Here is a 14,860-nt window from a genome sequence, read left to right as displayed (position 1 = left end):
CTAGAGTTTTCCTGCCTTGCCCACAGTTAGGACAAATCTCTGTCACCTGCCAGTCCCACAGCCGCTCAGACCCAACCAAGTAAACAGAGACTTATATTGCTTACAAACTGTATGGCCGTGGCAGGCTTCTTGCTAACTGTTCTTATAGCTTAAATTAATCTATTTCCATAAATCTATACCTTGCCACATGGCTTGTGGCTTACTGGTGCCTTCACATGCGGCTTGTCATGGTGGCGGCTGGCAGTGTCTCCCCGCCTCAGCCTTCCACTTCCCAGAATTCTCCTCTCTCCTTGTCCCACCTACTTCCTGCCTGGCCACTGGCCAATCAGTGTTTTATTTATTGACCAATCAGAGCAATTTAACATACAGACCATCCCACAGCAATCATACCTGGATTTACATAATATGGAGGCATAACTAATAAAAACAGCATGAGAATAACCCAAAACAGGCATGTAGATTACTACAACAGAGAAGACTATAACTGCAGCTATAAACCCATGTAGTTATAATCACCTGACTTTTGAAAGAAACAAAAGCGACAAAAGCACTCATTGGAGAAAAGAGCCTCTTTAACAAAAGTTATTAGAAAAACTAGACAACTACATGAAAATAAATAAAACAAGACCATTATCTCACATTGCATAAACAATCAACTCCAAATGGATCAAAGACCTTAACATAAGACCCAAAACTCTGAAACTATTAAGAGTTAAAAACAAGAATGTCACTTCATGGCATAAGTATAAATAACTAAGGGCTTTCTGAACAGGATAGGACTCTGTTCACTCAGGAAATGAGGCCAATAATTAATGAGTGGTATATTGTAAAATTAAAAAAGTTTCTGTAATGCAAAGGATACTGTAATATGAGTAAGTAGGAGGCCTTATGAAATGGGAGAGAATCTTTGCCAGTTATATACATTATTTTAAAATATGTACATATTGTAGAGTAGCTAAATTGAAGTGATTAACATAAGTTTGATCACATGCATTTATATTTTTGTGAGCCAGGAACACATTTTGCTTCTGCTTTCTTAGCTATTTTTTAGAATACAATATATTATTAAGTGATAAAAATAGTTACTTTAATACCAATTTAATTTAAAATTTTATCTCTTCAAAAAGAAAACAACAAAATAATAGCTACTTAAATATAGATATCAGTTATGTCCAGACAATATTCTAAGCAATTTTTATTCTAGTCATTTTTTTTTTCCAGGAGAGGGTTTCTCTGTGTAGCTTTGCTTCTTTCCTGGAACTCACTCTGTAGCCCAGGCTGGCCTCGAACTCATAGAGATCCACCTGGCTCTGCCTCCTGAGTGCTGGGATTAAAGGCATGCACTACCACTGTCTGACTATTCTAGTCATTCTTAGACAATCTAAATGCATCCATTTTCTAGAGTCTGTGATTCTTCCAGTAACAAAATGCCTTGCATTTCCACCGCAGGTAACAGTATAATTTGTTTTCTTTGTCTGGCATTTTCTCTTGGAGAGTCACTTTCCTATATTCTGATTCATGAGCCAATTCAGGTTACAGTCAATTGTCCCTACTCCTGGGTTCAACTTCTGTCGCTGCTCTCTTCTTTCAGCCAAATATGAAGTCATCAGCCCTCCACTGCCATGCCTACAAATTACCACTAATACAAAATTAGTGTGTACTGAGCAACTTCAATAGAAATATTGGTAAAAGGGTAGGTACATGTCTGTGGTGCATCTAGGAGACTATTTTAAATAGAATATTAACATCATAGACATTTTCACAGGTGTCCTAAACATCAGTGTATCACTTTTTGCCAGCCTCTTCTCCTGAAGACCAAGTCCTTTCTCTTCATTCCACCCATTTTCCTAGTTCTAAGATCCTTGGCCTCTTTCTCTGTTCTGCTGATTCAAAAAAGTAACACAACTTCTTTCTTTGACATTTAAACAATTTCCTTTGTCACCTCCAACCCATGCTAGTCTCTGAATATATTCTGCCTTTCACAAAAGGTTACTATTAAGGACATTTCACACAGGAAAAACCATCTGTCCCTGATATGCAACTTAGCTAAGCAAAAAGATAACATAGGTAAAGACATGGATTTTTGTTTAGTTGGTAATATCTGAAAATAAAGTGAGTTAAAATACTTTGGGGTATACTCCTTTCAAAATAGAGAAAAGTTCTTGTCTGCCTGTGACAGATAGGCTCTCTACAATGAGCATACATTTTCAAATAAATAATATATGCCATTATTACGTTTAAAAGGATGTGTTTCTTACTGGTGATTATCTCTAATGTACTCTGCATATAGATTTGGGTAAATATCCCAGTTTTCAGCTGTGCTCCTGTCTGGCTTCTTGAACCCCTTCAGCTCCCAGACCTACCATTTTTCCCTCTCCCATACTTCTTTCCTGCTTACATCTTATGAGGAAGTGAAAAAAGTCTGTCAGTGTAAAAAAAGATAAGAAAAATATACTGGCTCTGACTCATTGCAATATACAATATACCTACAAACAGAATGCAGATACTGTATATGAGGATTGTACAAATATCTTTATTATTTGTAAGTATTCATTTAGATAAAATTAAGCTGGAGCCAGAATTCATATGACTGTCCTGGACTTCTTTTTAGCATCTTCAGAGATAATATTTTAATATACTTGTCTGTGAAGTTTAAATGCATAAGTATATCCAACATTGAACACTTATGTGGGTAGTTTAAAAAGTTATATTAATTAGAAATATTTTAGTGGAACAAAATGCATGTGTATTTTTAAGTTTTAGAAATAAAACTTGTGAGGTCATGATTTATAAAACTTACTATTTATACTAGATCTTTAATAACAAAAAGTGGAATGTTAGTTTTAAAAAATAAGGCAATCCAGGACTCAGTGATGGCACTAGTGTAGTGCAATTCATCTCTTCACAGGTCAGTCCCCCACTTAGGAACCATGACTACCAAAATGTGTGACCTAGAGGTGCACAAGCAGAAAGCCACAGTTGAAATGATGAGCAGTTTGAAGATCAAAGAAGCAAAAGTCAAGCCAGACATTAATAGTGTTATCAAACCGGTGCCACTGCAGAGAAGACAGACAAAAAGGAGAAAGAAGACATGGCTGTCCAGTCTTTACCCAACAAGCTGATCAAAAAACAATATTGTCGATAACACAAATAGAGCAGAAGTCCTGCAGCAGGATCTAAATTTCCCCCTCCACTGTGAAAAGCTCCGCTTGAAAGCACAACTTTTCCTGGGTGTCTATGCCTCAGACTTCAATTGACCATCCAAGGTCTAGGAGAATGCATTACCCATGATGCTTGCTGAACTCCCACTAAACCTGAGCACCCAGCCACAGTCTGGTACTGGGAAAACAAACAACTGCCTCTATACAGGCCATTCTCAAAAGAGTGGAGCCAGAGGAGAAATACCTTCAGTATTTATACCTCTATCCAATATACAGACTGACACTTAAGACAAGAAAAGTGATTGGGCAGATGGGCAAATTTCTTTATTACTAAAGCTTTCTTATGCTATTTGAGGCAATATTCATTGGAAACAAGTGAGTCTGCACAGTATGAGAATTCTCAATAGAAAACGCTAGCATTTTAAAGGACAGAAAGACAACAGGAATGACTTGGATTCTCATTTGATGGAGAAGACAGCCAACTAAGAAGCTTCACCAGCAACTAGCATTACCCTCAGTACTGTCTCTTCATGGAAGACTAGTTACCTCAAGGAATCGGCCTTAAAAGGCACCTCAAAAATCAAAACCTGAATAGAAACTCCCTACCCCCGTCAAAATTACATTTGAACTTGACCAAAAATTGCACAAAAACTTGGAGAAAAATATGTAAAATTTTGCACTTTAAGAAACAGCTGTCCCTCTTCACCTTTTAAATATTACAGTTCATCTCTCCTTTTAAAAATGGTTCTGCAATTGGTGTTGCTGATAGCTGGTTCTGATCTATTTTCAGCCTCAGGTGTTAGGACTAGCCTCTAGCCTTAAATAAATGACAGAGTAAAACTTTGGGGAAGCCAGGTAGGACATGACTCGGGCTCCACTGACATTCACATGGAGTGTAGATAGAGTGGACACAGAGCCCTGAAGTTCCCCGCTGGACTTTCTTCTGAATTATGGCCATCTACCAATATGGAGACACATTCTAGCCAGTCCCTTGTACCCACTGGGGCAGAGGTTGTCCCTCTTCCTTTCTGCTGAGCATACTTCAAATTGGAGAAAAAGCTGGAAGTCAATGAATCACAGAGGCAGATTTGGGGATGTGACCTGTCTCTTTTCCTGGTTATTGCAGCTGCTCTGTGCCTAATACCCAGCAACAGCAACCAGAAGATAGGTGGTTTTCTGGACACTCATATGGCTCCATTTTCTGGTTCTAATCTGTGAGGTTTCACGACATGGTTGAAACACAGCAGTAGTTTGGAAAGGAGGACCAAGCAAAAACTCTTAATTATGACGGTAGTAGACTTTATGGGTTACTTATTCATATGAATAATGCCAGATAAATTACAGTGATAAACAGCATTCATTATAATAAAATTTAAAGCATAGCTTGACCTTGCATGGGTCTTGTGCATGCTGTTACAATTGCTATGAGTTAATATGTGCAAATGTCTTTCTGGGTCCAGAGGTCATAGTTCTCTTATATTCATCTACTCCTTACCCCCTCTTCCACTATGACCTCTGGTCCATGGGAGGAGAGAATATGATATAGATGTTCCATTTAGGGCTTAGCATTCCACAGTTCATTAGTCTGTGCATGTTAACCAGTTGAGTCTCTGTGTTAATAAACATTTACTATTATTGATCAGCATCCATAGAAGATTCTCTGATGAAGGTTGAGAGATGCATTTTCTATAAGTATAATGATAAATTATTAGGAGTTGGTTTAATTCTATGTCCATTTAGCAGAATAAAAGTAGTAGGCTCTACTGTAAGGACTATGACTTATGTAGCTTCAGGTTCTTGCTCTGGCAATAGTGTCAGATATGGGCTTCATCTTATGGAGTGGGACTTCAATATGAGGAGTAAATAGTTGGTTACTCCCATGTTTGTGTCACTATTGTAACGGTGGGCGTGTCTTGCCAAACCAGTGGTTATTGTAGTTCACAGGATTCATAACTGGGTAAGAATGATTTGAGAAGCTACTGGTAGTTAATTGTTGGAAGGTCATATAGGGAGAGTCAGTTTTCTTTAAGACGGTTGCATCTGGTTAGCTGACCCACTCCACTCAAAGGCCATATCTAAAAATATATAGCTATCACTAATTGAACTTGATAGGTGACAACAAAGAGGATGTAAAATTTAGTGGGTAGAGACAGGAAGCATGAATCTAGGAGGAGATGGGAAAGATGATGGATATATTCAAAATACATGGTATGAAATTCTCAAAGGACTAATAAAAAAATAAATTTGGGGGCTTGAGAGGAGGATCTCTGTTAAGAGCACTTGTTATTACTGCAAGAGGCCAGGGATTGGTTATCAGCACCCACATGGTGAATCATAGCCATCCATAACTCAAGTTCCAGGGGATCACACATTCTTTTCTTGTCTTTGTGGGTATCATGCTATCATGTAGTATACAGCTAGATATGCCAGAAAAACATACACATACATTAAAATAAATGTATCTTTTAAAAATTAAAAATTTAAAAGAAATTCTAAAGTAATGGAAAACATTTTACTAATCATAATTTATTTGTACTTTCTATTTATTAGAATAACGAAGAGTTATTAAAAATAAAAAATGATTAAAATTAGACATCTTGAGATTTTCAGAGTCTATATATGAGTTCAAACTTTAACCACGTGAAATAGAAGCTTACAGCATTTAACTGTAGACTTGTGTTTCTTAAACTAGACAATGCTGTCACCTTGTGGCAGACACTGGCTGTGGAAGCTTTTGTTAAAGCACTCTAAAAACTGTTTTTCACCTGATAGTGTATCAGTAACAGTGGAATTTAAATGATTGACAGATACAATATCATTCAGTATTTCTATGATGGAACAAATTTCACTAAGTAACTTTCTGTGAGAACATATATCTCTTTATTTTTCAATTGCATTCAGTTGCAAAGTATTCAAATCTAGCACTTTTCCAAGTTAAAAAAAGGGAGATCTAACAACTAAAATGTCTTCAAATTATGCAAACACTCATGATCCAAAATCCAATACAAACTCTCTAACTACTTCTATACCACCAAACTTCATTTTCTAATCTTAGCCTTAAAGATATCAACTAGAAAGAATCATATAACCCCTCTAATAAGCAAAACCTATACGTCATCCATGTACACAATAAGTTGCATAAATTTCTTTTTGTAAAACAGCAAAATCATTTATCTCTTTCCTGGAGTTTTAAGAAAAAATAACTAAAATAGATATTTCTTATTTTACTTGCACTTTTAGCTGTGTGACATATGTCAAGTTATTTAATCTCTCTGAATCATAATTTTTGTACCCTAACAATGCAGATACTAATATTGCCTATACATTAGATTGTGAGAATATAGTGACTTAATACAAGTATTCCTTAAACTGTGCCTGAAACCACAAGAAATGTTTATTTCATTTTAACTCTTATTTCTGCTATAAAAATAGGTAGGTGAATATCAGTATTGTACTTATATCTAATATTTATTAGGCTTCACATAATTCCATAGTGTGATTTGAATGACTTTCTGGGCCGAAGATAGGATATTTAGGTACCAGTAGAAGCTTAATGAGAAATGGACTCAAGTTTTACTTGAACTCTGCCATTTATAATATGGGCCTTGAACACTAGCCTCATTCTAGCATTTACTAGACTTGTGGAAATCAGTTAATATTCCTAAATGTTACATTATTGACAACATGAAAATAGTACATCTAACAAAGTATTGCTATAATGATTGAAATGATAATTTTTAGAACAGTGTGAGACTTGAAATAGCTGAAGTAAGTTTCTCTGGTACATAAAAAATAAGTGTCATCTCCAATAGTATTATTAACTGTTATATATATATATATATATATATATTATATATATATATATATATATATAAATTATACGCAGTTGAAGTAATAAGATTTGGGGTGATGGGACATGTTGGACCTCATAGATGTGAATTTGAAGAATAAGTAGTGTGTTAGAATGAGGAAAGTGTGCTTGTAAAGATCCTGAAAAAGAATAAGACCTGGGTTTGATTTCAGCCTCTTTGACAGCTTTCATGTGGCCTTGTTTATGCTATCAAATCTTATGAGGACCTTTTCTCAGAATCAAGAATGAAAGGACTGCTCTAGAGATGAGAAAATACAAAGTGGTTCCCACTAAGCCTATGTCATAAAAATATTAACTCAAATATTGCCTGCTCATAATTTATTGGTTTTGAAGTTGGTGGACTGTTTAGGAAGGATTAGGAGATGTGGTCTTGATGGAGGAGATGTGTCACTGGGGGTGGCTTTAAGGTTTCAAACATCCATGCCAGGCCTAGTCTCTGACTTGCAGATAAGACATAAGATCTCAGGTACTGCTCCAGTGCCATGCTTACCTGCCTGCTGCCATGCTCCCCACCATAATGGTCAGTAACTGACTCTGAAACTGTAATGAGTCCTCAGTTAAATGCATCCTTTTATAAGCTGCCTATGTCATGGTGGCTCTTCACAACAATAGAAAAGTAGCTAAGACATTACCTGAAGCTATTATTTTTAACAAAATGTTTATTTTCTGCATTCAAGATCTGATTATCTTATTAGGGAACACCTTTTAAAGCATTTTAGGTTTTTTTTATGTGCAAAAAGAGAAAAAGATACCACAGAAATAGTAAGTAAATTATTCACTTGGGAAAAAATTGCCAGTTAGGGCAGATGTCTTTGAACAAATTAGTAAAATCAGCAGGAACACTCAGGGGTATAGTTGAAAATAAGCTTTGAGAACCTTCCCAATCGCTTTCTCTTCTTTTTTCTTTAATCATTCAAACTCCTTTTTCTTACTAGAAATCCTAACAGTCTATTCTGATCACAAGGTCCTCCCTGATCCTTAACACCTTCCCACCCATCCATTTCTCACTTTCTTTCGCTCCTTAGAAAACAAAAAAGCAAATAAAAAAAGAAAACTAACCATATTTTTTAAAAATATCAGCAAACACCATAAACAAAATGCAGAGTCAGAAACCATAATATACAAGCAAAAGGCCAATAGTATAAAAAAAATTCCCAAACAAAGCAATATGAGATAACACAAATCTACCAACAGACCACTGAGTTTTTAACCATCTACTGCTGGGCATGAAGCCCATCCTTAAATGTGGTTTATATAACCAGTGAGACTTCATTGGAGAAAACTAATTTTTCCTTTGCAAGTGGTTGTCTATAGAGATAGCTTCTTGGTTAGGGATGGGAGCTCGTGTCTACTTCCCCCTCTCTGCACTGAGACCCCATCCAACTTAACTGTGGAGGCCCTGTATGTGCTGCCTCAGTCTGTGAGTTCATATTACATCCATCCTGTTATGTCGGGAAGATGCTGTTTCCTTGGTGTCATCTATCTTCTCTGGCCCTTAGAATCATTCTGCCTCTTCTTTGGCATAGCTCCCTAAGCACTGAGGGGAGGGGTTTGGTGAAGACATCCCATTTAGTACTGTTATGAGGTCTCTCACTCTTTGCATGTAATCTAGATGTAGATCTCCATATTAATTCCCATCTACTGCAAGAAGAAACTTCTCTGGTGATGACTGAGCAAGGCAATGATCTATGGGTACAATGAATATCCTTAGGAGTCATTTTATTGCTACATTCCTTTAGCAGGACAGTAGAATTTAGTTGCAGCTTCTTGGCTAGCTGAGCAGTGTCATGCATAGGTTCCATCTCATGGATGGAGTGGACATCAAATCCAATCAGATAGAGGTTTGTTACTCCCCAAACGTTTGTGCCACTATGATGCCAGCATATCATGCAGGCAGGTTGACTTTGTAGATTACAGTGTTTGTAGAAGAGTTGGTGGATACATTTCTCCTATGTACAGTTGACAGACCTTCCAGTGCCATAGACACTAGTCAGTATGGGTAAAGGCTCTAGTTAGGTACCAGCTCAACTTCTTTGTGTTCAATGAGATATGTAAATGTTGTCTTCAACAATAGAGTCTTACCATCAGTTTGTGGAGAGAAACCAAATAGCTGTGTCAATAGCCTGAGTACTTTGGAGGGTTTCTATGGAGCCCAGTTGGCCAAAAACTCAATTAGATATAATGCAGTCCTGGCATTAATGGTGGAAAGATGTGTGGTTGGGGCATTGTCTCCCCCACTATTTGGTGCTCCATTTAGATTTCTTTTACACACACACACACACACACACACACACACACACACACACACAACCTTTAAAATGGCCCTTAGTGTTAGCTGCCCCTCCCCACCATATTCCCTCCCTTCCCTCCTTTCCATCCCCCTCCCTGGTTAATCCTCCAGTTCCAGTATGCCCACTGTCTTTCCATAATTATATATTCTATTCACATTCCTTGGAAGACCCTCTCCCTACTAGTTCTATACTGTGTAACCTCTGTGATTATATGAATTTTAGTATGCCTATTGAAAGCTTAAAAGCTGACATCCATATATAAGAGAATACATACCATATTTGTGTTTCTGGGCCTGAGTTACCTTGCTCGGGATGCTTTTTTTTTTTCTCGAAACATCAGCTTATCAGCAAATTTCATGATTTATTTTTATTTATTTTTTTATTTTACATACAACCACAGTTCCCCCTCCTTCCCCTTCTTCTGTTCCCCCCACCTCCCTCCCGACCACACCTCCCATCCACTCCTCATAGGGGATAAGTCTTCCTTTGGGGAGTCAACACAGGCTGGCATACCAAGTTGGGGCAGAACCAAGCCCTTCACTGCTGCATCAAGGCTGAGCAAGGCATCCCATCATAGGAAATGGGCTCCAAAAAGCCAGTTTATGTGCCCAGGATAAGTCCTGAATCCACTGCCAGGGGCCCCACAAACAGATTAAGCCACACAACTGTCACCCACATTCAGAGGGCCTAGTTTGGTCCCATAACAGGTCCCATGTTAGTCCAGAGTCCATGAGCTCCCACTAGCTTGAGTCAGCTGTCTCTGTGGTTTTCCCCATCATAATCTTGACCCCTGTTGCTTCTATGATCCCTCCACCCTCTCTTCAACTGAATTCCAGGAGTTCGGCCAAGTGCTTGGCTGTGAACCTCTGCATCTGCTTCCATCAGTCACTAGATGTAGGTTCTATGGATGACAATTAAGGTAGTCACCAATCTGACTACAGGAAGACTAGTTCAAGCATCCTCTCCATCATTGCTAAGAGTCTTAGCTGGGGTCATCTTTGTGGGTTCCTGGGGATTTCCCTAACACCAACTTTCCCCCTAAGCTCATAATGGTTCCCTCTGTCAAGACATCTCTTTCATTGCTCGCCCTCTGCATCCCTCCCCAAACTCAGCCATCTTGATTCCTCATGTTCCTATCCCCCAAACCCTTCTCTCTACCCCCTTCCCAGTTTGCCCAGAAGATGTTCACCATTTGCCCTTCATGGGGTGATGCATGCCTGTCTCTCTTAGGGTCCTCCTTGTTACCTAGCTTCTCTGGGGTTATGCTTTGCATCTAGTATCCACATATCAGTGAGTGCATACCATGTTTGTCTTTCTGAGTCTGGGTTACCTCACTCAGGATGATTTTTTCTAGTTCCATCCATTTGCCTAAAAATGTAATGATGTCATTATTTTTGCCACTCAATAATAATCCAATGTGTAAATGTGCCACATTTTCTTTATCCATTCTTCACTTGAGGGACTTCTAGGTAGCTTCCAGGTTCTGGCTACTATGAATAATGCTGCTATGAACATAGTTGAGCAAGTGTCCTTATGGTATGGTTGAGCATCTTATGTATATGCCCAAGAGTGGTATTGCTGGGTCTTAATGTGGGTTGATTCCCAATTTTCTGAAAAGCCTCCATACTTATTTCCAAAGTGGCTATACAAGATTGCATTCTCACCAGCAATGGAGGAGTGTTCCTTTCCCTCCACATCCTCTCCAACATAGGCTGTCATCAGTGTTTTTGATCTTAGCCATTCTGACAGGTGTAAGATTTGATTTGCATTTCCCTGGTGGTTAAGGATGTTGAGTAATTCCTTAAATGTCCTTTGGTCATTTGAAATTCTTCTGTTCAAAATTCTCTGTGTAGATATGTATTCCATTTTTTAATTGTATTATTTGGTAGTTTGATGTATAGTTTCTTGAGTTCTTTATATATTTTGGAGATAAGCCCTCTGTCAGATGTGGGGTTAGTAAAGATCTTTTCCCATTCTGTAGGCTGCCATTTTGTATTATTGACTGTGTCCTTTGCCTTACAGAAACTTTTCAGTTTCAGGAGGTCCCATTTATTAATTATTGCTCTCACTGTCTGTGCTACAGGTGTTATATTTACGAAGTGGTCTCCTGTGCCAATATATTCAAAGTTACTTCCCACTTGCTTTTTTTCCAGGTTCTGTATAATGGGATTTATATTGAGGTCTTGATCCATTTGGATTTGAGTTTTGTGCATGGCAATAGATATGGATCTATTTGCAATCTTCTATATGTTTACATCCAGTTATGCCAGCAAACATTTGTTGAAGATGCTTTCTTTTTCCATTATACAATTTTGGCTTCTTTGTCAAAATTCAGGTGTTCATAGGTGTGTAGATTAAAGCCAGAGTCTTCAATTTGTTTCCATTGATCCACGTCTGTTCTTTATGCCAATAACAAGCTATTTTTACTATCACTCTATAGCAGAGCTTGAAGTCAGGGATGATGATGTCTCTGGAAGTTTCTTTATTGTACAGGATTGTTTTGGCTATCCTGGGTTTTTTTTGTTTTGTTTTGTTTTTCCATATGAAGTTGAGTATTATTCTTTTGAGGTCCGTGAAGAATTGTGTTGAGATTTTGATGGAAATTGCGTTGAATCTGTAGATTGCTTTTGGTAAGTTTGCCATTATTACTATGTTGAGCCTACCAAGAACATGGGAGATCTTTCCATTTTTGATATCTTTAATTTCTTTCTTCAAAGACTTAAAGTTCTTGTCATACAGTGTAATGGGTAGCTGTTCTAGCTATGACCTTGAAGCACAACCCCTAGAGAGGCAGCAGGTGACTGCTACATCAGACTATGACCTTGAAGTACATGCCCCAGGGGCACAGCTACTCCAGACCATTAAGACCTGGGATGCATGTATGCAACACTCTCTTTGCTCCCTCATGATTTGGATGCTGGGACAGACTAGGCAGATTATGGTCACAGAGAAGTCCAGGAATGGTGAGCAGCTCCCAAGAAATTCAGTTTTCTTCTCTGTTTGTTTCTGCTAGCCTGTCTCCTCTCTCCTAGAACTGTTATTGCTATTCCAGCCTGACCCTTGCCCCTGGTACTCTCATTTGTTTGGTTAGAGTTACCCCAAGACATTTTATATTATTTGTGGCTATTGTCAAAGGTGATGTTTCTCTGATTTCTTTCTCAGCCTTTTCATCATTTGTATATAGGAGGGCTACTGATTTTTTTTAGTTAATCTTGTATCCAGCTACATCACTAAAGGTGTTTATCATCTGTGGGAGTTTCCTGGTAGAATTTTTAGGGTTGCTTATGTACTCTATACTATATCATCTGCAAAGAGCAATACTTTGGCTTCTTCTTTTCCAGTTCATATCCCCTTGATCACCTTTTGTTGTCTTATTGCTCTAGCTAGAATTTCGAGTACTATATTTAATAGATATGGAGAGAGTGGACAGCCTTGTCTTGTTCCTGATTTTAGTGGAACCATTTTGAGTTTCTTTCCATTTAGTTTGATGTTGGTTATTGGCTTGTTTTATATTGCCTTTATTATGTTGAGGTATGTTCCTCATATTCCTGATCTCTCCAAGACCTTTATTATGAAGGGGTATTAGATTTTGTTGAAGGCCTTTTCAGCATCTAATGAGATGTTGATGTGTTTTTTTCCTTTCTGTTTGGTTATATGGTGGATTATATTGGCAGATATTCATATGTTGAACTATCCCTGCATCTCTGGGTTGAAGCCTACTTGACAATGGTGGATAATCTTTTTGTTGTGTTTTTGGATTCGGTTTGCCAGTATTTTATTGAGTATTTTTGCATCATGTTGTGATTGATCTGTAATTCTTTTTTTTAGTTGCATCTTTGTGTGGTTTGGATATCAGCTTCATAAAAAGAGTTTGGTAATGTTCCTTCCATTTCTATTGTATGAAATAATTTGAGGCGTATTGGTATTAGCTCTTCTTTGGAATTCTGGTAGAATTCTGCACTGAAACTATCTGGTCCTGGGCTTTTTTTGGTTGAGAGACTTTTATTGACTGTTTCTATTTCCTTAGGGGCTATAGGTCTATTTAAATTGTTTATCTGCTCTTGATTTAATTTTCGTATGTGGTACCTATCCAGAAATGTTCCTTCTTTTTCTATTTTGTGGAATAATTTGAGAACTAGTGGCATTGATTCTTCTTTGAAGGTCTGGTAGAACTGTGAACTGAAACTATTAGGCACTAGGCTGATTTTTGTTGGGAGACTCAATTACTGCTTCTGTTTCACTTGGGGCTGTGGGGCTGTTTGAGTTTCACTGATCTTGATTTAACTGGGTAAGTCATACATATCAAGAAATTTAGCCGGGCGGTGGTGGCGCACGCCTTTAATCCCAGCACTCGGGAGGCAGAAGCAGGCAGATCTCTGTGAGTTCGAGGCCAGCCTGGTCTACCAAGTGAGTTCCAAGAAAGGCGCAAAGCTACACAAAGAAACCCTGTCTCAAAAAAAAAAAAAAAAAAAAAAAAAAAAAAAAAAAAAAAAGAAAAGAAAAAAGAAATTTAACCATTTTACAGTTTGGTGGGATATAAATTTTTAAAGTATGCCCTCATGATTCTCTGGATTTCCTTTGTGTCTGTTGTGAACTCTTCCTTTTCACCTCTAATTTTATTTTATTAATTTGGAACTTCTCTTTTCACCTTTTAGTTAATTTAAGTCTTTATCAGTCTTATTGATTTTCTCAAAGAACCAACTCTTCATTTTTATTCTTTGTATTGGTTTGTTGTTGTTGGTAGTGGTGGATGTTGGTTTCTATTTTATTGATTTCAGCTCTGTGCTTGATTCTTTCTTTCTGTCTGTTCTTTCGGGTGTGATTTCATCCTGTTCTTGAGCTCTCATATGTGTCACTAGGTAACTAATATGAGATCATTCATTTTTATGTAGTCACTTAGAGCTATGAAATTGCCTCTTAGAACTGCCTTCATTTTGTCCTATAGGTCTGAAGATCTTGTATTTTCCTTTTTATTAAATTCTACTACTTTTTAATTTCTATCTTAATTTTCTGACTTTAACCATCTTTCATTCAGTGATGAGTTATTCATTTTACGTGAGTTTGTAAACTTTCTGTTAGTTCCATTGTTGTTGACATCTTGTTAATCTATGGTGGTAAGTTAGGATGTAGTGTGTTGTTTCAATTTTCTTATATCTTTTGAGACTTGCTTTGTGTTCAAATATGTAGTAAGTTTTTTGAGAATTTTCCATGAGCTGCTGAGAAGAAAGTATATTCTCTTATGTTTGGGTGAACTATTCTGTAAACATCTGCTAGATTTATGATATCATTTAGGTCCAACATTTCTCTGTTCAGTTTTTGTCTGGATTTACTGGTCTATTGACAAGAGTAGGGTCAGGTATTGAAGTCACCCACTATCACTATGTGAAGGTCAATATGTGATTTCAGCTGTAGTACTTTTCTTTTATGAACTTATATGCCTGCACATTTGGTGCATAATTGTTTAGAATTGCAACATCCTCTGTGGGGGAACTGATCCCACTTCTTAAAGGTTTCCTATGAGGAGGAGAGAGGAATAA

This window comes from Peromyscus leucopus, chromosome X (assembly GCF_004664715.2).
Source record: "Peromyscus leucopus breed LL Stock chromosome X, UCI_PerLeu_2.1, whole genome shotgun sequence".
Taxonomy (NCBI): domain Eukaryota; kingdom Metazoa; phylum Chordata; class Mammalia; order Rodentia; family Cricetidae; genus Peromyscus; species Peromyscus leucopus.
Note: the sequence above shows the minus strand (reverse complement) of the source record.